At 37.1% G+C, this 25,965-nt stretch overlaps 1 pseudogene; it reads left to right on the top strand.

Annotated features, from left to right (window-relative positions):
- The first annotated feature begins 1,139 nt into the window (after positions 1 to 1,139).
- Positions 1,140 to 25,895, top strand: LOC109147203 (annotated as a pseudogene).
- Positions 25,896 to 25,965: the final 70 nt, after the last annotated feature.

The following is a 25,965-nucleotide window of genomic DNA, read 5'->3' as shown; positions in this document are numbered from 1 at the left end:
TTGTCCTTTACCTCTACCGACAGCTCACTTATTAAATCCCTACTTGCATCCAGTAGGGTTTTGAGTCGCCGACGTTGAGCCATTAGATTGAAAGAATAATGAGGCGGCTTCAGTCGAAATCAAAAGCTAAAATCGTTTTATTCTATTCTTCAACTGCAAGATTTTGTAAATAAAAGGAAATTAGGAAACGATAAGTTGGGTAGAAAACAGAGATTGGGGGAAAAGTGACAGATTAGAAACCCTCACCTCTGATGTTTGGTTTGGGCCTTTGCGGGTTAGGAAGGCCAAAACGAAACAACATGCTATTCCTCTTGAAGATTAGCCATGGAACAGAGTAGTAGACGCCAGACGGAGAAGAATCTGGGAGTGGAGATTGGAGATAGAGAGAGCTTTGTATTCGGTGATAATTTCAAATTTGAATATAGACTAACGTTTTTGTCAAACTATCATATTTTAAATATTTTTGATCTTTTGGATAAAATATATTTTAGACAATGCTATTTTAGCCTTTTCAATTTTTTTATTATTTTTTTTAATGAGTCAATTTCAACAAAAAGTCTCTTGTCAATCATAGTCAATGTATGAAAAATTAAAAGAGTTGCAAATATTAAAAGTTTGCCTAGAAAAGATAAAAATAAATATAGTTATTAAGAATATTCAAAGCTAATTTAAAATTTCAACAAAATAGCCACCAAGTTTTTTTCAGTACTACTATCAATACTTTTTCTACTGGGGATCAAATCCATAACCTTTTATTTGAAAAAATCACTTCATACTACTAGACCACAAGATCATTGGCTTTTAAAATGATAGTTAATTTGTATTAAAAACAATTCCTTCATTTTTATTTAATTATTGTGACATATTTTTGGGAAAAGGTAAAAATAGGCCATTAAACTATTTAGGGGATAACAATTAAGCCACCTAACTCAAATAAACTCCACATTCATCTATGTATGTATTTATTTAAAGAGTTTTGAGTATTATTAACTCTGTTATAACGCAATACTTGTCTATATATACTTTTTCAATATCATGTGACCTTTCATTTGGGAGAATCACAATCATGCCCTGACTACAATAACGAAGGCTACGGAATCTAAGCTGAGAGCCTTAGACATGTGTCGCGGAAAGGCTGAATGGCTATGCCATTGTTCGAGGATATTCCTAATTGGGAAAACTCGTACTTCCAATTTTTGTGCATTGCGATAGTCAAGGCAAAATTGGTTATGTACAGAGTTAGATGTGCAATGGTAAGTCTAGACTTATAAGTTGTTTATATAATACCATTAAACAATTTCTCACAACAGGGGTTATCTCTATTGACTACGTGATGTCAAAAGATAACCTAGCGGCCGCTAACTCGCTAACCCAAGTGTAAGCAAATGGTTGTGGAGAAGTTGGAACGAGGAATGGGTCTAAAGCCCTTGGATTAAAAGTTCTATAGTGGATACGCAACCTAGCTGGGACCTAGGTTCAATGGGACAACTAAATTGTAGAACGGAGCGTGTCACTGTGGGGGTCTCGGACTCCCAACCACTCCTCGTTAAAATAGTGGCTCCCGCACGAGGCTAGCACTTTGACGCTTTAATGATTCGAATGTCGGTTGGCATATGTGAGTATGCGGGATACTCGAGAAAGAATCACCTATGTAAGAGAGAAGCGATGGTCGCTTCAAAGGAGAATTTATGGGGCACAATTCTTTAGGAACTCTCGCAGAACCAAGAACGGTGACCCACGACCAAAACGGGCACAATCATGAGAGCAGAGCATGGTTGGGAGGTTCCTGTGTGAGATATGTCATCCTCTACACAAACGGCAGTCGGTTCCAAGACATCGCATTCTATCGTACAGCCAGTAGAGTAAATATATCTTCACAAGGTAAGGTTCAAAGGGTAACACCTACCTATCATATGCAGGGCTCGGCCGTTGAACACAGTTGTTTCCGATTTCAAAATACCCTGAAAATCAATTTTTCATTCATGTGGGGGATTGTTGGAAAAAAAAATATCATTAAAACGGCATTTAAGTGGCTATTTTGTGGTACAATTATCAGTGGGGTCTACTTCCGATTTGGGTTGGGTCACAATGGAATCGAGTTCTTCGTATTGAGACGAAGAGATTGATATATTGTACGCTCAAAACGGATAATGAGTGAATGAGATATTGATTCTCAAAGTAGACCCATTGAGTTTGAAAAATTAAGGGAAAAAGATGAGCTTTTATCCCACATTGGTTTGGGAAGAGGATTTGCCCCACTATTTATACAAGAGCCTTTCTAAGGTTTATTGAATTGTATAGCATAGAGGCTTTTTCTCGCGCGCAAGGGCGGTGCAAATCAAATCCCAAACTGAGCTTGAAAAGGCTTAGTTTCGGCCTTAGTGGCCAAATCATGTGGCTGGACATGAGTCATGCATGGATTCGGCTTTGAAGGCCGAAGCCACTATGCTGGGACGATTCTGGTTCGGTAACCAGAATTTGTGAGCTTAAGCTACCATATTCTTCTAAATATTGCTTATTAAATCACTGGATTAGGTCCGTGCCGGTGCACTGAACGCTAACAGTAAACGACCCTTTTCTGGGTTTGGTTGAGAAAACTGTGACCGCTTTCATGTTTTCTCCGAAAAAAAAAAGTTTGGTTGAGAAAACTGTGACCGCTTCCATGTTTTCTCTGAATTTCATCAGTTCCAGACTCAAGTGCCTGTTCATCCATCTTCATTCCAAAGGTGAACATCTCTATTGAGTGACTGTAACAGTTATTGTTTACAGTCAATAGTTCTTAAGAAACCTTTTCTATTAATTATATTATGTCTTTCTTTCTGAAGGGCTTGCGGTTTATTACACCAAAGGCTTTCAGTGACCTATTGAAGCTATCGAGAGAGTACCAAATGCCGACCGTGACGAAGGTTACCGACTTTCGGTGGACGCGGAGCCAACGAGTTCAGTCGAAGAGCGTAACGAGTATAAGGTTACAGAAGCCTTCGCCAACTTTAGTGTTAGGAATATTGCGGAATTGTTGGTCCCAAAAGAGGTAAGGTGAAAGTCTAGAGGGGGGGGGGGGTGAATAGACTTTCAAACTTTTTCGCGCAGCACAACAATTGCTAAGCCAGAGATAAACCAAAACTCTTAACTAGATTGTTAGAGTATGGTGCACAGCGGAATTAAATAAACATAAAGTGTGTGTGAGATTGTGTGAGCAGTATATCTCGTGTAGAGCGAATATGTAAAGAGCAGTAAGTAAAGAAAGCAGTAAAGAACACAAGACAATTATAGTGGTTCGCGAGGTGGTGTAATCCTCCGACTCCACTTGCTCTTATCTCCAAGAGCAATTCACTATATCTACCACTCCATGGTTCCAAGATACAATGAATTTCCGTGATCTAGTGCTTTGATCACAAAGCCCGCACTAATCACGCCCAGTGACACCACACTGCTGCTTCGGGTTTCACGTCGCCGGCGCTACTATCCCAGGATTTCACGACTCCGCGTTACTTTCCCCCCCGTCTTCCACACTCCGGTAGAAACGTATCCCGTGATCTAGTGCTTTGATCACAAAGCCCACACTAATCACGCCCAGTGCCTCCGACACTGCTGCTTCGGATCTCACAGCTCCGTGTGACAATCCAGGATTTCACAGCTCCGTGCTACTTTCCTCCCTTCTCTTGTTTTGCTCCAAAACAAGTGTTGTCTTGCTTCCAACTTCTGAGACTCTGTAGTTGATCTTCAATGATGCGCAGGTCTCTTTGATGAAGATAAACACTCTGGAATGATTTCTCTTGATAGCTCTGAGTGTTTTCTCTCTTTGAATATATCAAGTAAAGCACTTGATATTTTTGCTCTGCTTTGCTCTGTTTAAGAACTTTCTGAATATTTTTCTCTTGAAGCTCTCTGAGTTCTTTTTCTTTTCTCACTTCTCACTTGAAGATTTTTGGTATGCTCAGTACCAAATGAGATTTTTTTGCTCTATGCTCTTTTAAGCTTAATTGTTCTATTCGATCTCCTTGATGAGTTCGTATTTTCTGCTCTCTTGTTCGTGAGTTCCCCATCTTCAAGTCTTCATATCTTCATCATTTTATAGCTGGTAATGAGAATCTGTCCGTTGGAAAGAGACGCTCTCATTTTTGAAATCTTGTATCTTTTTGTCATAGATCTTATCTTATCTTCTGCGAAGATGTCAGAAAGGATAAGCTAGCCGTTGATGGATCTTCATCTCCATGTAAATGAGCTCCCAAACTTCATCTGATATTCCTCTGGTTCAACGTTGAGTGGGAATATCTGGGTCTCAGTTTTGGTGTAGAATGGCTTCTCTGATCAGCACTGGAGTGGTTCTTGTATCTTTGGGATTTAAAAATATTCATTAATTTAATCCCATACTAGTTAAACTAGTATTTTTCTTTGTGAGAATATTTTTACTGTAAGTTCATCTTCATCTTCTTCATTCTCACGTCTGGGTGTTCTCAGACTTCAAATTGGTTGTGAACTTCCACCCAATTTGAATTTCTCCTTTGTAATTGACACCCAATTTCAATTGGTTTGTAATTGGCACCCAATTTGAATTTCTCCATTGTAATTGGCTCCCAATTGACTTTGACTTGCAATTGGCTCCCAAACTAATCCTGGTGCTTTCAATTGCTTCCCAATTTGAATTGTTGCCTTTCACTTTCGAAATTGGCTCCCAGACTTCTCCTTGTATTGAATTTTATCTCAATTCAATTTGATCTCCTATGTCTTCTTTGAATCGGTCCCCAACTTGAAATTGCGTCCCATTCTACAACCTCAATTGGGTTCTCATTCAATTTGATCTCCTATGTCTTCTTTGAATCGGTCCCCAACTTGAAATTGCATCCCATACTACAACCTCAATTGGCTCCCAATTTCAATTTTGAAATTGCATCCCATTCTACAACCTCAATTGGGTTCTCATTCAATTTGATCTCCTATGTCTTCTTTGAATCGGTCCCCAACTTGAAATTGCATCCCATACTACAACCTCAATTGGCTCCCAATTTCAATTCTACATTGGCTCCCATCTTGAATTGATTCCCATGTGAAACTTGCTCCCAATTTCAATTCATACTTGCTCCCAATTTCAATTCATTTCAATTTCTCTGAAACTGGCTCCCAATTTCAATTGCTTCGAACTAGCTCCCAATTTCAATTGCTATGAAATCAGCTCCCAATTCACATAATATATCAAGCATCATCCACTTCGTCCGTACAACTTTTGATTAAATCTCCAATCACATTTGATGTACTCCTTTCTTTCCATAGATGCTTGATCTCCAAGTCAATTTCATGCATTCTTCCAATATTAATTTTCTTCACAAAAATTCTTCTGGGATATCTTCTTTGAGTAGTAGCGACGTGAATATTGTATCATTCATCTTCTTCTTCAATTTGTCATTTTCTCCAGACAAATTCTTGATTTTTGGCTTGATATCTTCTTCTACTATTTTCATGCATCTTCCTCTGTTTTTCTCTTTTCAAATTAAATAATTTCCCGATCATGGTCTAAGACTCTACTAGACCTATAAACAAAATTGGGGGATCTACAAATACAAATTTGGCATATCAAAACCATTACACTTTATTCCTAACAATTTCCCCCCTTTTGATAATGCCAAAACCTATACTCAGTCATTGGCTTTAAGTCTTTGAAAAATAATCTTTTTGCGCAATTTTATTTGACAAAGCCAAGATGAGTTTAACAAATGGTTTTCTAGACACAATCAAAAGAAATTTGTGAATTAAATTTTTAGACAAGCTCCTAAACGCATCTTGAATTATTTTTATTTTGATCATCATCAATTTTTAATTTTGTCGTGCGTTTGACATATTTCTTGTCTTTTAATTCACGAAAGTCTAATTACATTAAACAAATAAAATTAAAGACTCAAAATAGACCATGGGAAATTATTATTGATATATTTCGAATTTATAGAGAAAAACGCAACAGAGGTTCGAAAATAGAAAATATCATCTTAAGAGAATTTTCAGATTACCTTCTGGGTTTCTTCACACCAGAGTCTTTCTTCAAAATTTCCTTGGCATGTTCTCTGAGCTTGAAGAAATCATCTTTGAACTTTGCATTCTGAAATTTCTTTGTAAGCTGTCCGGCCATGTAGTGTCCAAAAGCTTCTTTGATATTGTTGCCCGGAAGAACTCCGTTTTCCCACCATAAGACACATTCTTCGAAGCTTCTTTCTTCTCCAAGATTCATGCCCATATTTCCAGTGAAATCCCTCAGTTCATACCACATCTCGGTTCTTTTCCTTTTGCCTTCTTCTTCTTTATTCTTCTCCGAGATCCATTGGGCTTGATCGGCTGCAGGCCATTTCTTAATCATGCTTGGTAGATTTTCCTTAGTCCATATTGTTGTCTGAGTGGCGGTACCCTTAGAGCATTCGAACTAGCCACGCTGTTCAGCAACCTTCGATGTACTCGTACCAAGACTAGGATTCGCGAACTGAGCAAAACCAATCTGAGATGGTCCTTGTGACGATTGTCCGCGGCTTCGGCCTCTACCTTGAGTAGACATTAATGGCTGTTGTTGGCTTCCAAGAATAAATTCTTGTTGTTGCAAAGCCAAGTGACTGAGAATTTCTTCCCCCCTTTTGGCGTTATCAACCAAAAATGCAAGGGTCTTAAAATCTCGGTCTTGGTTTGCCTTCACAGTTTCAACACTGTTGTGTGTTTCAATGGAAACGGTTTGCACGTTGTCCAGCTTGTTTGTTGTAACTGCGAGTTCAACTTCAAGTTTGTTGATTCGGCTTTCTTGGTCTTGAATTGCTTTGATCTGTCTTAAGTGACGTTCGTTGTTAATCTTTTCAGCTGCTTCTCGTTCCTTCTTCATGAGCTGAATCACTTCAAGTAAGCCTTTTGTCAATTCTCCTTTCAAAATTCTTTCTGCTTTGTCAATCTGGGTCTTCAAAATATTTTGATGCTCCATTAATTCCTTCAGATTAACTCGTACATCCGTGTGTTGTTGTTCTAGCTTTTGGTTTTGTTCAACCAACTTTTCTCAAACTGTTTGACAAACAACATCACTGGATTCGGCTACTTTGGCAAATAAGGATGAAAATATGCCATCATCTTGATCATTCATCTGCACAAAGTTTTGAGGAGATCCGAATGGACTTCTATTCGGATCTGTGAGAACAACTGTATCAATAAGTTGCATTCCTTCTTCTTCAGGTGATTCGGCTTCTTGATTGAGATCACCAACTTGTTCTTCTAGGACTTCTGTTCTCGTGTAATTGTCTGCAAATAATTCTTCATTTTCTAGAACAGGGTCCATGGTAGGCATGGTAGACTCGGTATGGTGTACTGGCAATACACTGGATAAATCCTCTGTGATTGGTTGTCTACTCTCAGTAGCAACTTCCACTGCAACTTCCACTGGTATATCTCTTCTTCTTTCTTCTGACACTTGTTCTCTTATTTCTTCTCGTACTGACACTTCTCCTCTTAATTCTTTTCTTCTTTTATCCCTTTTTGTAGCCATAAACAATTCCTTTTTTTTAATTCCTTTTTATTTTATTTTTATTCATATATATATATATATATATATATATATATATATATATATATATATATATTTTGTGTCTTTTTGGTTACGAAACTTTTGATCTTTTTATATACGTAGGGATTTTTCATTTTGTAGGAGAGAGAGACAGAGAGAAAATAGAGATAACCAGAAACACAAAATAACCATAATTTTATTCATCTCCTTCTTAGGGAGAAGGAGAGAGAGAGAGAGAAAACATAACATTTGTTCAACAAGCAGAGAAGCCAGTACTCATGCAATCTTCTAAGTCATAGCCTCCTGGTGGTGAAGGAGCATATCCCGGTCCTGAGTCACCACTGGACTCACTTTCCTCGAACATCGACCCGTTTCAGCTTGAAGATGAATAGGTTTGATTAAAAAACCTACTAAAGTCCACTCGAGGACGGATGAACGGGTTGAGTGGCATCTGCTGAGGAGGCGGTGGAGGAGCAGGGATTTCTTGTGGCAGTGGTGCAAGAACTGGCAGACTTGGTGGAAACTTCGGGAGAGGCTCTGGTGGAGGAAGAGGTTGATAGAGCCTATCAAAACCGAAACTGGGAGGAGGTAGAACCGGTCCAAAAGTCAGTTGTTTTAAATACTGGAGATATTCTGAATTGCTCATATTCAGAATTTCAGCATACATATCAGGTTGAACAACTGGAGAGAACTTCATGAATGGAGGCTCAGACCCTTCCACTCGTTCTTGTTCTGCCAATGGTTTCTTGGCACCATCATCTTCTTCATAGATAAAGCCTGGTTCACGCGGTGGTGATTCTGCAACTGCTTGAATTTGTGGCGACTCCTTTTCTTGCTCCCTTTCATCAGATATTAACACCAGAGGGTTGCTTGGTGTTTCTCCTGCCGTTTTTCGTCCGTCCGTGCGTGTTGCCCTTCCGGGTTATTTGAGAACTTTCTCCCCGGTTCTCTGACTTTGCTTCCTTATCTCGTTTTCCTGAGACTCGCTGGACACCATCTTGCACTTGCAAAAATTCAAACAACAAAATCTTCCACAATAGGTATGTCTCGGCTGTCTCCCAATATATAGGGCGGTCAGGAGTGTAATCGGTTCACTTGCCGATGGAGAGTTAATTCTTCTTGCCGTCGTTTAGAGTTTACGGATGTGATGGATAGCGGCAAGACTTCTTATTGGCTAAGATGGCGGTGGATGGGAAGAGATTTGATGGGCAACGGTTTAGAGGGGAGAGTTTAATGAGGGGTTAGGTTTTAATTGCTCTGTGTGAGACGATTGATATTATTAAGCTGAGAGAAGGTATGGGGTGCCGATTTGAGAGAGAGTGAATATCAGTTTGGAAAGATTTGATCTAGGAGAGGATTATGGGGGGAGGTTTAGGTTGGGTGGAGGTTTAGAAAGGGTAGGAGTTTATGGGTGGAGGTTTGATGCCCAATTAAACTCTAATTTTCTTCCTTTATCTCCTGATTTCCTTCTCAAATTCGTGTACCACAAACATAATAACACTTAAACAACTCGTTAGTAGCAAAAATTACTCCACAAATTATTAATCACACATACCTATTATATAAAACTCATACACGGTAATCAAAAATTAAACACATTTGGAAATTAAACAAAATTCTCACACATATTCCTAAATTATAATTAGAAACAACTTTATATAAAAAAATTAAACAGATTCCAAAATATTTTAGAAACTAACAAAAATATTAACTTCTAGATTTCTAAAACATTTTATTGCAAATTATATCACATATACTGCATATACACGAAACATATATACAATTAACACTTTAAATCACATTTTGCACATAACACATATATATTATTAAACAAACACGGTAAATCATTTTTATATCAAATTGTTCATGCAAACAAGTTAGTTAATTTACAGAAACATGAACACATACTCAAAAACTGATTAACACATTAAAACATGCAATTTTATACAAATCAACAAATAAATCACGAATTGCACATTTTATCAAATTAATTTGCATGGCATATGATCTCACGTTAAATAACACATGCAAATGCACAATTAAGATCCTAACACATATTGCAATTTTATCATATAAAAAAAAATTCGAATAAAAACATACATGCAAATACGTAAAACAATTTATTCATATAAAACAATTTATTTCGAGCACAAGTATCAATTTAAATAGAGAGATTAAGTCCAGTGATACTTAGCTCATTTCGATCATTCCCAACTCGTGCCTTAAGGTAGAAAACCTCGTTTCGCATAAAGGCTTCGGGAGAATATCAGCAACTTGGTTTTCCGTAGGGATATATTCGATCTTCAGATTTTTCTTTTCAACGTGATCCCTTATAAAATGATGTCGAATGTCGATATGTTTGGTTCTTGAGTGAAGCACCGGATTGTGAGTGATAGCGATTGCACTAGTATTATCATAATAAATACTAATGTCATCACAATTAACTCCGTAATCCTTCAATTGTTGCTTCATCCACAAAATTTGCGCACAACAACTTCCTGCAGCAATATATTCGGCCTCGGCGGTACTAGTTGCGATGGAATTTTGCTTCTTGCTGAACCAAGAAACAAGCCTTCCCCCCAAGAACTGGCATGTCCCGGAAGTGCTTTTTCTGTCTATTTTGCAACCTGCAAAATCCGCATCTGAAAAACCCGTTAGAGTAAAATCTGTACCTTTTGGATACCACAATCCAACATTGATTGTGCCTTTCAAATATCGTATGATCTTCTTTGTTGCGGTGAGGTGGCTTTCTTTTGGATTTGCTTGGAATCTTGCACACACGCCCACAGCATAAGAAATGTCCGGCCTACTTGCAGTAAGATATAGAAGTGAACCAATCATTCCTCTATATTTTGTTTGATCGACATCCTTTCCATCTTCATCTTTGTCTAGCCTTATTGATGTGCTCATTGGAATTTTGATCGATGATTTTCCATCAAGGCCAAACTTCTTTATCAAGTCGCGGGTGTACTTTGCTAGATTGATGAATACTCCTTCTTTCAGTTGTTTGACTTGTAAGCCCAAGAAGTAATTCAATTCACCCATCATGCTCATTTCGAATTTATTCTGCATAAGCTTCGAAAATTTCTCACACAAAGAATTGTTAGTGCTTCCAAAAATAATATCATCAACATATATTTGCACTAATAAAATATTATCACCGTCTTGAATTCTAAATAGAGTTTTGTCAACAAGGCCTTTGGTGAATCCACAACTTATTAAGAACATTGACAAAGTATCATACCAAGCTCTAGGAGCTTGTTTCAACCCATACAATGCCTTTTTAAGTTTGTAGACTTTATCACCTTCGCCTTTTACCTCAAAACCTGGGGGTTGTTCGACATAAACTTCTTCTTCGAGTAGACCATTCAAGAATGCGCTTTTCACGTCCATTTGATAAACGGTGAAATCTTTGTGTGCGGCGTAGGCTAGGAAAATTCTGATTGCTTCAAGTCGGGCCACCGGTGCAAAAGTTTCATCAAAATCTATTCCTTCTTCTTGAGAGTATCCTTTTGTAACTAGCCTTGCTTTATTCCTAACAATCACGCCTTCTTCGTTTGCTTTGTTCCGGAAGACCCATTTGGTTCCTACAACGTTGTGGTTCGCCGGTCTTGGAACAAGTTCCCAAACATCATTTCTTTTGAATTGGTCGAGCTCCTCTTGCATAGCATTTATCCAATCTGGATCATTGAGAGCTTCGTCAATTTCTTTTGGTTCAATCTGAGATAGATAACAAGTGAACAATGCTTCCATGGTAGATGATCTTGTTTTCACGCCTTCATGAATATTCCCAATAATTAATTCTGGAGGGTGATTTTTGAGCCATCTTAAATCTGGTTCAAATGGGTGCATGGTACTGGGTGGATCCATTTGTTGTGTACTGGGAGAGTTGGTTCGAATTTCCACATTTAATTCATTTTGTAATTGACCACCAACTTCACCAGTAACTTGATCACTAATTAGATCACCAACTTGTACTGCATCCTCATTCTCACGTGCGGCATCACTCCAAAAATTATTATTTAAGGAATTTCCAACTTCTTCTAGATGAGGGATGGGATTTTCTAGAGAATTAATTTCCAACTCATCCATTCCCTGCAAAACATCATCTTCACGCGTATCATTAGTATCACAAAAATCAATATGACACTTGTTACCATTTTGTGCAATTTCTTCGTCCAGAGCGCCATTTTTGATCTGTGATTTTTCATCAAATACCACGTGTATGGATTCTTCAACCACCATTGATCTTTTATTCAAAATTCTGAACGCCTTACTGGTAGTCGAATATCCTAGAAAAATTCCTTCATCTGCACGCTCATCAAAAGCTTTTAGATGCAATTTATCATTAATATGAATAAAACATTTGCATCCAAAAATATGAAAATAACCAATATTTGGTTTTCTCCCTTTATATAGCTCATATGGCGTCTTCTTGTACTGCTTATAGATCATGCTTCGATTTTGCATGTAACAAGCAGTGTTGATAGCTCCCGCCCAATATCGTTTCGGGAGACCGGCAGCACTAATCATCACTCGTGCGGCTTCTTTGAGCGTCCGGTTTCTTCTTTCGGCAACACCGTTTTGTTGCGGTGTTCTTGCGGCAGATAATTGATGAGAAATTCCATGTGAATTGCAAAAAGCTTGTATAACTCCATTCACGAACTCGGTTCCGCGATCCGTTCGTATTTTTGATATTTTCAATTCTTTCTCATTTTGTAGTTGCTTCAACAGCTTCGGTAGAACTTGCTCAACTTCATTTTTCTTCTTGAGAAACACGGTCCAAGTGTACCTAGAAAAATCATCAACAACAACGAGAGTATATTTCTTACCACTTACACTTATTGGATCAACCGGTCCAAATAAGTCCATATGTAATAAGCTTAGCGGTCTTGACGTTGACTCGTGTGTCTTCGATTTGAATGATGATTTGATTTGCTTTCCGCGTTGGCATGCATCACACACTTGGTCCTTCTTGAAAATAATATCTGGCAAGCCTTCTACTAGATTCTTCTTTGCAAGCTGATTGATGGTCTTGAAGTATAAGTGGTTGAGCTTTCTGTGTCATTCCCAATTAGCTTCATTTGAATTTCTGGCCATTAAGCACACTGAATCTTTGCTTGTGCTTCAATCAACAATATACATATTCTTTCGTCTTTTTCCAGATAGAACAATCTCATTTGTGAGCTCATTTTTTATTAGGCAATTATCTTTAGAAAATTCTACAAGATAGCCTTTATCACAAAATTGACTAGTGCTCAACAAATTAAATTTCAATCCTTCAACAAAAGAAACATCTTCAATCTTCAACCCATTTTTCTTGATCGTGCCAACTCCTTTTGTGATTCCATAATTTTGATTTCCTCCGAATATAACTTTTGGTCCATCGATTTCTTTGAAATTCTCTAGATATGATTTATTTCTAGTCATGTGGCGTGAGCAACCACTATCGATGTACCAAATATCCTGCAAAAAAGATTAATTAACTTTAGGTACCCATACTTGCTTGGGTCCTTTACTGTTAGTGATTTTTGGTAACCAAACCCACCTTGATCTTATTGAATTAAGATGAGGCGATTTGTAACCATTAGAGACACGATAATCATAACTCACTTTAGAAAATATTTTTGGCGCCGAATTTTGAAAATTATTTTTATATTTTGGCACCTGGGAAGAGAATGGTTGGTTTGGTCTATAAAAAGTATTACATCTATTGCACAACCAATCCTTTTGAGTGGGATGAAATTTCCCAACTTTATTTCTAGAAAAGCTTCCCACTTTTCTATGAAATCTTTTTGCACTTGACTCTTTGGCATATCTTTGCTTGATGAATTTTTGTTGTTTTGCCGTATCATAGAATTGTTTTGGCCTTTCAACATTCAACTTTGCATTTGTTTGATAGCCAAGTCCTTGTCTCATCGTGCTATTCTGACTTTTAACAAATTTTACCACTTGAACTTTATTATTTAAAGTAGTAGTAGAATTAGTCAGATTTTGAGGGGTTTGAGAACATGTGGAGTCATAACCAATTCCGGTTCTATCTCCTGATGGCTTTTGCATGCTCACCATTTTATCTATTATTTTAGACGAATTAGTGAACGTAGCAATAGTAGCTCTAAGATTATGTTCTCTAACCTCTCTAGCTTTACACTCTTCTTGAAGGTGAATATTTTCATTCTTCAATTTACTCACTTCAAGTAAAGCATCTTGCAATTTTTATTCATTTCTTCTTTTTCAAGAATTAGAATATTATTGGTCTCCTTGAGTTGAGGATGAGTGATCATAATCTCTTGACATTCTCGCATTAGATTGTCAATTGATTTACGAGAAAAAGAAGAATTAACAGAATTGAAAGAATTAGATGTTACCTCTTCTTCCTCTGCGTCAAGAGCCATAAGACAATCTTCACTTGTACTCAACTTAATTGACTTGCATACTAGCGCCGTATCATCATCCGAATATGAACTTTCATTGCTTGATGATGAATCCTCCGAATCATCATTTTCGTTTGGTTCGTTGCTAACGAGAGCTTTTCTTTTGTTGCGCTTGAACCTTTTGCTTTCGGATTTGTTCGGCGTAGATTCAACATTTTTGCCTTGATACTTGCTAACGATCGGATACGGACAATTTATTTTAAAATGTCCGGGTTTGCGGCAATTGTAGCACAAATTGTTGTTTTCTTCGACTTTTTCTTCTTGTGGGGTGCGAGAGACGAATTTTCCATGAGCAGAATTTTTGTTGTCTCCTTTTCGCATAAACCTTCTAAACTTTTTGACAAAAGAGCAAACTGTTCGTCAGTCATAAAATCAACATTATTTTCTACTGACCTGGAGGTTGACGGTTGTTCGGCCATTAGAGCAGTATTTCGAGCTTCATGAACATCATCATCTTTGGCCTTCATTTCGAACTCATATGCTTTTAGATCACTAAATAATTTGTCTGTTGACAACATTCTTAGATCTCGGTGATCGCGCATAGCCGTAACCTTCATATCCCATGTAGATGGTAAGCCTCGTGGGATTTTGAGATTAATTTCTTTTTGACTAATATTTTTGCCAAGATCACTAATCTCTCCAAGAACTTTGATCATTCGAGCTTCCATGTCTGCAATACTTTCATTTGAGAGCATTTTGAGATCTTCGAACTTCTTCATGGCGATTGTGAGCATATTATCCTTTTCTTGTTCATCTCCTTCGCCAATCTTGATGAGAGTTTCCCATATTTCTTTGGCATTGGCACACTTTCAGATCTTCGGAAATATTGTATCATCTACGGCTTTGAATAGAATATCCTTGGCAATATTGTCAAGATTATTCCGCATTCTATCGTCCGATGTCCATTCCGGTTTTGGCTTTTGTACGTACCGTGGAGCATCCGGGGATAGGACAAACGCCGTATTGACTTTTAATATTTCGATATGGCCAGTGGAAATAACTTCCCACATTTCATCGTGTAAAGCCGATAAGTGTACCTGCATACGAACTTTCCAATCATCAAATTTATCAAGAGAGAATAATAGATTTTGAGCTAAATCTTTCTTCATCATCATCACGAGAGATATGAAAGATTAATCCAATTCACACACTTTGTAGAATGGATCTGTCTAGCAGTCAGAAACGGTTGACCCAGTTAGGCACGTGCTTAGATAGCAAATTGACCTAAATAGACAGTCTGCTCTGATACCAATTGTTGGTCCCAAAAGAGGTAAGGTGAAAGTCTAGAGGGGGGGGGGGTGAATAGACTTTCAAACTTTTTCGCGCAGCACAACAATTGCTAAGCCAGAGATAAACCAAAACTCTTAACTAGATTGTTAGAGTATGGTGCACAGCGGAATTAAATAAACATAACGTGTGTGTGAGATTGTGTGAGCAGTATATCTCGTGTAGAGCGAATGTGTAAAGAGCAGTAAGTAAAGAAAGCAGTAAAGAACACAAGACAATTATAGTGGTTCGCGAGGTGGTGTAATCCTCCTACTCCACTTGCTCTTATCTCCAAGAGCAATTCACTATATCTACCACTCCTTGGTTCCAAGATACAATGAATTTCCGTGATCTAGTGCTTTGATCACAAAGCCCGCACTAATCACGCGCAGTGACACCACACTGCTGCTTCGGGTTTCACGTCGCCGCGCTACTATCCCAGGTTTTCACGACTCCGCGTTACTTTCCCCCCGTTTTCCACACTCCGGTAGAAACGTATCCCATGATCTAGTGCTTTGATCACAAAGCCCGCACTAATCACGCCCAGTGCCTCCGACACTGCTGCTTCAGATCTCACAGCTCCGTGTGACAATCCAGGAATTCACAGCTCCGTGCTACTTTCCTCCCTTCTCTTGTTTTGCTCCAAAACAAGTGTTGTCTTGCTTCCAACTTCTGAGACTCTATAGTTGATCTCCAATGATGCGCAGGTCTCTTTGATGAAGATAAACACTCTGGAATGATTTCTCTTGATAGCTCTGAGTGTTTTCTCTCTTTGAATATATCAAGTAAAGTACTTGATATTTTTGCTCTGCTTTGCTCTGTTTAAGAACTCTCTGAATATTTTTCTCTTGAAGCTCTCTGAGTTCTTTTTCTTTTCTCACTTCTCACTTGAAGATTTTTTGTATGCTCTGTACCAAATGAGATTTTTTTGCTCTATGCTCTTTTAAGCTTAATTGCTCTATTCGATCTCCTTGATGAGTTCGTATTTTCTGCTCTCTTGTTCGTGAGTTCCCCATCTTCAAGTCTTCATATCTTCATCATTTTATAGCTGGTAATGAGAATCTGTCCGTTGGAAAGAGACGCTCTCATTTTTGAAATCTTGTATCTTTTTGTCAGAGATCTTATCTTATCTTCTGCGAAGATGTCAAAAAGGATAAGCTAGCCGTTGATGGATCTTCATCTCCATGTAAATGAGCTCCCAAACATCATCTGATATTCCTCTGGTTCAACGTTGAGTGGGAATATCTGGGTCTCAGTTTTGGTGTAGAATGGCATCTCTGATCAGCTCTGAAGTGGTCCTTGTATCTTTGGGATTTAAAAATATTCATTAATTTAATCCCATACTAGTTAAACTAGTATTTTTCTTTGTGAGAATATTTTTACTGTAAGTTCATCTTCATCTTCTTCATTCTCACGTCTGGGTGTTCTCAGACTTCAAATTGGTTGTGAACTTCCACCCAATTTGAATTTCTCCTTTGTAATTGACACCCAATTTCAATTGGTTTGTAATTGGCACCCAATTTGAATTTCTCCATTGTAATTGGCTCCCAATTGACTTTGACTTGCAATTGGCTCCCAAACTACTCCTGGTGCTTTCAATTGCTTCCCAATTTGAATTGTTGCCTTTGACTTTTGCCTTTGACTTTCGAAATTGGCTCCCAGACTTCTCCTGGTATTGAATTTTATCTCAATTCAATTTGATCTCCTATGTCTTCTTTGAATCATCCCATTGCATCCCATACTACATCCCATACTACAACCTCAATTGGCTCCCAATTTCAATTCTACATTGGCTCCCATCTTGGATTGAAATTGCATCCCATTGCATACCATACTACAACCTCAATTGGCTCCCAATTGATTTGCATCCCATTGCATCCCATACTACAACCTTAATTGGCTCCCAATTGATTTCAATTCTACATTGGCCTTGAATTGATTTCAATTCTACATTTGCTCCCATCTTGAATTGATTTCAATTTCTCTGAAACTGGAGAAATTGGCTCCCAATTTCGATTGCTTCGAACTAGCTCCCAATTTCGATTGCTATGAAATCGGGAGAAATTGTTTCGAACTAGTGCAATTGCATCTCAATTGTCACCCAAGTGAAATTGCTTCCCAAAACTAGCGCCCAACTCCATCAGATTAATTTAATTTGGCTTCTCAAGTGAAATTGCTTTTCCAAAACTAGCGCCCAACTCCATCAGATTAATTTAATTTGGCTTCTCAAATTTTACCTTGTAAAATTATTGATAGTGAGTTTCAAACTTGAGCCATTTCACATCACATAATATATCAAGCATCATCCACTTCATCCGTACAGCTTTTGATTAAATTTCCAATCACATTTGATGTACTCCTTTCTTTCCATAGATGCTTGATCTCCAAGTCAATTTCATGCATTCTTCCAATATTAATTTTCTTCACGAAAATTCTTCTGGGAAATCTTCTTTGAGTAGTACCGACGTGAATATTGTATCATTCATCTTCTTCTTCAATTTGTCATTTTCTCCAGACAAATTCTTGATTTTCGGCTTGATATCTTCTTCTACTATTTTCATGCATCTTCCTCTGTTTTTCTCTTTTCAAATTAAATAATTTCCCGATCATGGTCTAAGACTCTACTAGACCTACAAACAAAATTGGGGGATCTACAAATACAAATTTGGCATATCAAAACCATTACATTTTATTCCTAACAGGAATAATGCGGGAACGAATGATGAAAAATTGAGAATTATAGAGAATTTATAAATAAAGGGATCGGAAAATATAATAATGACAAACTAAATATTTGAGAATATAGAATTAATATATATACTAAACTCTTAAAGTGAATACAAATATAACATATATATATATATATATATATATATATATATATATATATATATATATGTGTGTGTGGGGGGGGGGGCGCTCTGGTGCGAATAAGTGCCCAGGAGCGAAATACGAATGCATATCAGAAGTGCAGGTACATCCACTTACAAGTGCATCTACTTTCACCTATAAGTGCAAGTAATTTTACCTTGTTAACATTCATGCACCTAGGTGCAACTACTATAGATGCACCTAGTTATAAAGTCAGGTGCACTTAGTATTGATTCTCAATGTAAAATTTACTTGCACCTATTATAATTTTACATGCACTCGTAATACATTTTACTTACAAATGTTGCCTTGTTAACATCATTGATCTGATCTCGTTATATTTGGCATCGCTTGTGTTATTGCGGGGAGTTCAGCGTGTAGTTAGTACCCGTGAAAACCACCCGCAAACATTCATGCACCTAGGTGCAACTACTTATAACTATAGGTTCACCTAGTTATAACGTCATGTGCACTTAGTATGGATGCTCAGTGTAAATTTTACTTGCACCTATAATACATTTTACATCCACTTGTAATACATTTTACTTGCATTTCGATGATCAATTATTTACGAAAATACCACCCCATTTTTTTTCAAAATCAGCATTTCTCATCCATTAGATCTGAACACGTGAACGGATAGCAGGCATTCGCATTTCGCTCACGAACCAGCCATTCGTACCAGAGTGCAACTCTATACACACACACACACACACACACACACACACACACACACACACACACACACACACACACACACACACACACACACACACACATATATATATATATATATATATATATATATATATATATATATATAGGATTATATTCAAATACAAACAACCCTTAAAATACAAACGTGTGGATTGATTATGATCGTTAGATTTTGTATTTGGATGGATAAGATGTATTTAATTATTTATATATATTATTTTTAACCACATGCATGTTTTTAGGTTAGAGGGGGTTATTTTTGGATTTTTACCATTGCAATTAATAAGGTCAAAGATAAGAATTCAATCAGCAATTAACATTTTGGTGGCCGACGATTCTCTCTCCCTCTTTACCGTACTGGTGCCTACGATTCTCCCAGTCGTTCCATTCGCAGCCATCATCAACAGGCAACGATGGTCGAGAGTGTGGGCCGCAATGGAGCCAAGCACAGGGACCACCAACTCCGGGTGTAGGTCGAGGTATTATTTGCTCTCTTTTGTCGTTTCCAGTTTTTTTGGGTGTTTGTTTCGACTGTTTTTTTTTTTTTTTTACGGTGTGTCATCTGTTGGGGGTGGGTGGTTGTGCTTGTTTTTTTCCGTCGCGATTTGTGGGCGGGGGGGGGGGGGGCACCGACGACTGTTCATTGTTCGGACATCGGTATTGGGGCGGCTACGGGTGTGCATTGCAGATTTAGTTTTTTTTTTTTTAAATACTTTTTTGCTCAATTTTGGGTCTTGATTGGGTTCGTGTTTGTATTGTTAAAAATCATTTTACATTCAAGAAATGCTCTCACTTGATTTTGGGAGTTGTCTGTTTTGGGTGTGGTGGTGTATTGGTCGTGGGTGTGCCGCGGTGTGTATGTATGTATCATTGAGAATATATAACACCTAATTAAAGTCTAATTAAGAGAAAAATAGCAAACTTCCAGTAGTAGTAGTAGGTTAAGCAATGGGAATGTTTTTTACTCCAAGATAGGTTAGCCTTTCATATTTCACTAGGTTAAGAAAAGAGTAGATGATTCAGTAAACATGAATGCTTTCTTGTTTATCACTGGAAACTTTTTCAATTTTTGTAGTACAAAACTAAAAATAAACGTCTTTTTGTCTTGGGATTACAAAAACAAAATTTCAATTTATCAAATTTAGTTCATAAAAGATGAACTCCAAATGACTGTGTCCACCTGTACTGATTTTTGATTGGTTGTGTTATGTTGTTTTTGGGGTTTGAATTCGTTGTGTGCATGGTGGGGTATGAATGTGTGTAATCTTGTTTTATAGTGTATTATGGTTTTTTTTTGTTTTTTTTTTTATTTTTTTTTTGGTTTTCATTTGATATGTTCACTACAGCTTGAAGAATGGTTTAGATGAGTGCATGGTTGGGTGTAAGTTTGGTGATTTTTTCAGGTAAGAAGTCTAAGGTTTTGTAGTGTGATCATGGTGCCTCACAGAGTTGTGTTTGCAACGACGACTTTGTCTCGCCACCTTTGGCCTTCCTTGCTAGGTTGGAAGAAAAACCCAGTGTGAAATGCCCTAATGATGAGCTCACGGTAAAAGAGGATGCAACGTTTCCTACATTATATAAATTGGTTGTTTTTTGGGCAATCTTATATATAATTAAATTGGTTTTATACTAAACTATTCTGTGTGCACTGTGGATCCATTATTGTACTTTTCCATCGTGCAAACTAAATTGCAAACCAGCAGTTGTAGCCTTATATTTATTAAATAATGAATCAACTGAATAAACAAACAATTTACAGTGTATTTAGTACGCATTCTAACTACATGTAAAACAATTTTCTTTATTGCTCATAGAAGTACGTCAATTTTCTTTATTCCAATTGCGGCTGTCTTGGTGGCTGTCAGTTTGTGTGTTTTTTCTATTTTGGTATTGATGTTTTGTCCTTCCTACTTGGCTTGTAACTTTCGCGTGAGCATACCATGCATTTAATCCCCACTTCACCCTCTCTACTTTTCCACATCGTGTTATTTTTTACATCAAAGCCGACGGCGGTAGCATATCCCCCGATAGAATTTAATTTCTTGTTCTACTGTTTCAAATCGTTGCCCAACATATGATGTATTTTCCTCACTGCTAGTAGGGAAGCAGTATGTGGTTCCATTTAGCGATATGTCCATAATACAATCCGGTAGTCCACCTCCAGAATGTTTTTCGCCTGTTAACCACAACAATATTATTAAAACAACATTAACATTTTGGACGTCAGTGCATGCACCTAATCTAATACAAAGCACAAATGCACATACTTGCGTTTAACTGTGTATATTTTTATCTAAAGAATTTCCAACCATAGTCATTAGCTAAAAAAATTTCACAACAGTGGCTAGTTCTCTGTTAGTGAATTGGCGTACTAAATAATTAGGTTTTACGCATGGTAGGGTTAAACTGTGTGCATGAAAACTAAATAAATTGCAAGCACAGATAATTACTATATAAATTTCACATATGGGACTAGTTCGTTGTTACCTAATAGACTTAGTAAATAACTACATATGTGCAGATTTTGCCATAACTGTGTGCATGCGCTAATCTGTGTGTATGCACAACTAAATAAATTTAAACCACGACTAAGAAGTCAATTAATTGTACTCAAGTGACTAGTTCACCATTAGCTTGTGGACTTATTAAAGCAAAGCACATGCACATACCTGCGTTTAACTGTATGCATTTTTATCTAAAGAATATACAACCATGACCGTTAGCTAAAAAAAATTCGCAACAGTGGCTAGTTCTCTGTTACTGGATTGGCGTACTAAATAATTAGGTTTGCACATGGAAGGGTTAAACTGTGTGCATGGGAAACTAAATAAATTGCAAGCACGAATAATTATTATATAAATTTCACATATGAGACTAGTTAGTTGTTACTTAATAGACTTAGTAAATAACTATATGTGCACATTTTGCCCTAACTGTGTGCATGCGCTAATCTGTGTGTATGCATAACTAAATAAATTTAAACCATGACTAAGAAGTCAATTAATTATACTCAAGTGACTAGTTTACCATTAGCTTGTGTGCTTATTAAAGCAAAGCAAGTGCACATACTTGGGTTTAACTGTGTGCATTTTTATCTAAAGAATATGCAACCATGACCATTAGCTAAAAAAAATTCGCAACAGTGGCTAGTTCTCTGTTACTAAATTGGCGTACTAAATAATTAGGTGTGCGCACGGAAAGTTAAACTGTGTGCGTGGGAAACTAAATAAATTGCAAGCACGGATAATTACTATATAAATTTCACATATGAGACTAGTTCGTTGTTACTTAATAGACTTATTAAATAACTACATATGTGCACATTTTGCCCTAATTGTGTGCATGTGCAAATCTGTGTGTATGCACACCTAAATAATTTTAAACCACGGCTAAGAAGTCAATTAATTGTACTCAAGTGACTAGTTCACCATTAGCTTGTGGGCTTATTAAAGCAAAGCACATGCATATACTTGCGTTTAAATGTGTGCATTTATATCTAAAGAAATTGCAACCATGGCCATTAGCTAAAAAAATTTCGCAACAGTGGCTAGTTCACTGTTAGTGAATTGGCGTACTAAATAATTAGGGTTGCGCACTGTAGGGTTAAACTGTGTGCATGGAAAATTAAATAATTTTAAAGCATGGATAATTACGATATAAATTTCACATATGGATCTAGTTCGTTGTTACCTAATAGACTTAGTAAATAACTATAACTGTGCACATTTTGCGCTAACTGTGTGCATGCGCTAACAATAATATATGTTTGCATGGTAATACGAGAAGCATAGTTCAAATGAATGTCATTTTTAAATCTATAAAATATTTTTTATATTAAAGTTATTTGTACATACAGTATTCAAATCCGTGAAGAATTACAATTACTTAATTTTAGCGTGTTAATCAAATACAATCCGTGAAGAATTACAATCCGTTCATTCCTTAATTACGTTGTGAGTATGTACATTCACAGTATTGCCCTTGGCTTCATAAATTAACAATCCATGTGTCCATCTTAAGACTCTATCTAATTCATTCATCTTATCACATCCTATGGCTAGATTTTGTCCACACGTTTGTATTTTAAGGGGGTTTGCATGTGAATGCAACCCTATATATATATATATATATGTAAGCACACGTGAGAAAGAAGGAATAAAGAAGGATGAATCGAATGAGGGATGCATTACAAAGCAAAAACTCCTAATCTATTTATACAATGAAATTTAGAGAGAAATGCGGCATGTTGGATGAGGAGCGCTCACTTCTTTATACAACGTGCAAGAATTAAGACACTCACAACGACGTGGAAGGTTTTGGATAAATGGAATTTGAGCCACAAATTATTATATCTTAACACAGAGTAATTTAGAGAGAGAGAGATGGTTGTGTTGCTTTGACTTCTCTCATGGCGACAATTGAGCTCGAGTTTCTGCGATCCATTCCGAGGGTATCTCTTGATGATGGATTACCAATGAAATTCTTTGAAAAGCTTTCATCTTTGCAAGCTTTTCTGCAGGAGAAATCCGGGGATGGTCCTGCTGCGATCCAAGATTTTGAAATCAAGATCAGAGACTTCGCACTGGATGCTGAAGACCGCATAGAAATACTACTCAGCAACTTCCTTCTGTCCAAGAACGAAGACAATCAAGAAACAGCTGCACAGCAACTCCATCAAACCTTGCGAGAAGCAGCAGAAAACGCAGCAGACTTGCTGAAAATCAGCAATGAATCTGATGATGATGAGGCCATGATTACTTACTGGTGAAGAACCAACTCCTTTATAGTGATCAACGAAGAGTAATCCTAATTGTCGGGATGAATGGTATAGGAAAGACAACTTTAGCTGCAAGCGTCTATGAAGATTCATCAGTTGCATCGCGCTGTGATGTACGAGCTTGGATAACTATGTATGGGGAGTACAACATGAGGCAAACGCTACACGACCTTCTTTTGACACTAGCAGAGCCGAATGAAACAAAATTGAGAAGAACTCCTGATGATCTATTAGCTAAGCAGGTATCCAAATGCTTGAAAGGTAAGAGATATCTTATTATTTTGGATAACCTATGGAACAATCGAGTTTGGGAAGATATCCAAGGATATTTTCCTAATGATAGTAATGGAAGTCGTATAGTGCTAACCACTACGCACTTTGATCAGGTTCCTACACTTCACTTGATTGTATCCATAACCTGGATTTGCTAGGATCCAAAGGAATGTTGGGATTTATTTTGTAGTAATCTTTTTCTTGAAGAACATGTCACCTAAATTTGAAAAAATTAGCAGCCATGTTTTGGAGAAATGTGAAGGATTACCCTTGTCAATTGTTACAGTTGCACAACGTTTGTCTAAATGCAACAACATACGACAGGAATGGGCGAAGGTTGAAAAGGAATTAGAGTTGTTAGGATTTCTAGATAGATGGACTCTCACACTCAGGTACAATCACACTTAGGTACAATCGATTGCCACAATATTTGAAAGTTTGCTTTCTCTATTTTGGAGTATTCCCGAAGCGTAGTGTAATCCGAGTCAAGCAGCTTGTTAGGCTATGGATTGTTGAGGGAATTTTGAATCCATTTGGAAATGAAGGTCTAGAAAGTCAAGCTTATGAGTACGTACTTACGGGAGGAGCTTATTGATAGAAGTCTTGTCTTAATTGAAAAATGGAGTTCCGATGGAAAACTTAAGAGTTGTAAGATGCATAGTGCCTTGCATAGCTTTTGTGTAAGAGAAGCTCAGAGGATAGCATTTTTTGTGCGGTAAATACTCACAATATCCACAAGGGTCATTTAACATGTTTGTGAATTCATGCTGCTAGTTAAGTTTATATCAAACATAGTTTTGACTATTATGTGTTGTTTATAACAAACACCCCTCGCTCCATTTTCTTCTTTCAAAAAGATGATGAAATATCTGAACCTTTCAAGTTGTTAAGAGTTTTGGCTTCTGCTCCATCTTCATTTTTCCAAAGAGTGCCAACACAATTACAAGATTTAATTTTTTTGAGATACCTATCCATAAAAGAATGGTTTAAGGGTCTAAATTATATTGCGTCAGCTAATAGAAACTTGCTGACACTTGTTGTTTCCAGTAGTAATGAATCCCAACCAAGAGGACCTACTATCCATTTGCCTTCTACAATTTGGGAGTCACCACAGTTACAACATCTTGAACTTGACAATTCATATGCGATTGATCCTCCAAGCTTGGTTAAAGATAATATGCAAACATTATCTTCGGTGTGTCCAACTCATTGTAGGACGGAAGTGTATCGCACGTTTCCAAACATTAAAAAGTTGAAAATTTTTGGTTTTTGCAGCAGCCCTATTATTTTGGATGATTTAAGTTATTTGGTGCAGCTTGAGAGGTTAATAATTTCAGTTTCATTTGGTTGCATTGTAACCCTTCCAAAACCTTCTATGTTTCCTTCGGGACTGAAAATGTTGTCTTTGAATGGTACTTGCCTTTCTACGAAGGATTTACTGATAATTGGCATGTTGCCCTGACTTGAGGTGCTAAAGTTGAAAAATGCTTTTCATGGGGAAGTATGGGAAGTAGTTGAGGGCCAAAGATTCAATCAACTAAGATTCTTGCATCTTGATGATAGAAAGCTCAAGAAATGGATGCTTAATAAATATTCGTTCCAATGTCTTAAACGCTTAGTTTTAAGATTTTGTTGTTGTTTGGAAAAAATCCCTGGCATGATGTATTATATTATCACCTTGAAGTCAATTGAATTAGAGGAGTGTGGTCCTTTTGTTGTTGTTTCGACACTATATCTCAGACCTAAATTTTAAGGTTAGAAGTTACAGCATGATTCATTCTTGATTTTTCAATTATTTTGTATTCAATTCTAACTTTATTTACAAAATTTGCTACTATTTTCTCCTGATTTCATTTCATTTTCTTCATTTTGCATTATTTTATTCATATAGGTCAAAATCAAGGGACCTGAAGCACAAAGCTTGGCTTGATTGCATGGTACAAAATGTATATATCAAATATTGCTTCAGATTTCCTCAATTATTGTCATCAAGCTAGCCAAGCTTCAAATCCAGACCAGGTACACATACACGAGTCTATACCTTCAAGTTATAGGTTTGCATTAGATTTAATTTGGTTAAAAATTATTCTTCATATTATTTATTT

Source organism: Ipomoea nil, unplaced genomic scaffold, assembly GCF_001879475.1.
Source record: "Ipomoea nil cultivar Tokyo-kokei standard unplaced genomic scaffold, Asagao_1.1 scaffold1978, whole genome shotgun sequence".
In the NCBI taxonomy this organism is placed as follows: domain Eukaryota; kingdom Viridiplantae; phylum Streptophyta; class Magnoliopsida; order Solanales; family Convolvulaceae; genus Ipomoea; species Ipomoea nil.
The sequence above is the reverse complement of the archived record's forward strand: the minus strand, read 5'-3'. Positions and strand labels throughout refer to the sequence as shown.